Source organism: Salvelinus sp. IW2-2015, linkage group LG25 (genome assembly GCF_002910315.2).
Source record: "Salvelinus sp. IW2-2015 linkage group LG25, ASM291031v2, whole genome shotgun sequence".
NCBI lineage: Eukaryota > Metazoa > Chordata > Actinopteri > Salmoniformes > Salmonidae > Salvelinus > Salvelinus sp. IW2-2015.
Window position 1 is genome coordinate 25,752,009 of NC_036865.1, and position 1,081 is coordinate 25,753,089.

A 1,081-nucleotide genomic window follows, 5' to 3' on the forward strand; every position below is an offset into this window, starting at 1 on the left:
TACAGTCACGTTTTGCAGCAATACTTATTGTATAATGTCAGACCATTTCAATTCAAAGGTCCTTCCAGCCTCTTTCAATACTCTTGAACATAATATGTAATTATAGGACAACTGCAGAAACGGGAAAACATTCCTTTGGCGACAGATGAACGGTTCATGTAAATAGCAGCGTGTAATATGTATAATGTGTTTTCATATTCTGGTAGCTGTGTCTAAATCACATGACTATTGCGTTACTGTGAGCAATCAGAACCTTTACATAAATCATTAATGCTGCTTGTGGGCTGTTATTTAAGCTGTTTATATAGTAATGTTCTGGACTGACTCCCTATACATAAACCCAGTCAGTGGTACATGTCTCCCTATACATAACCCCAGTCAGTGGTACATATCTCCCTATACATAACCCCAGTCAGTGGTACATATCTCCCTATACATAACCCCAGTCAGTGTACATATCTCCCTATACATAACCCCGTCAGTGGTACATATCTCCCTATACATAACCCAGTCAGTGGTACATTTCTCCCTATACATAACCCCAGTCAGTGGTACATGTTCTCCCTATACATAACCCCAGTCAGTGGTACATATCTCCCTATACATACCCCTCAGCCCTATACATAACCCAGTCAGTGGTACATATCTCCCTATACATAACCCCGGTCAGTGGTACATATCTCCCTATACATAACCCCAGTCAGTGGTACATTTCTCCCTATACATAACCCCAGTCAGTGGTACATATCTCCTTATACATAACCCCAGTCAGTGGTACATATCTCCCATACATAACCCAGTCAGTGTACATTCTCCCTATACATAACCCAGTCAGTGTACTATCTCCCTATACATAACCCATCAGTGGTACATATCTCCTATACATAACCCAGTCAGTGGTACATATCTCCCTATACATAACCCCAGTCAGTGGTACATGTCTCCTATACATAACCCCAGTCAGTGGTACATATCTCCCTATACATAACCCCAGTCAGTGGTACATATCTCCTATACATAACCCCAGGCAGTGGTACATATCTCCCTATACATAACCCCAGGCAGTGCTGTATATCTCCTA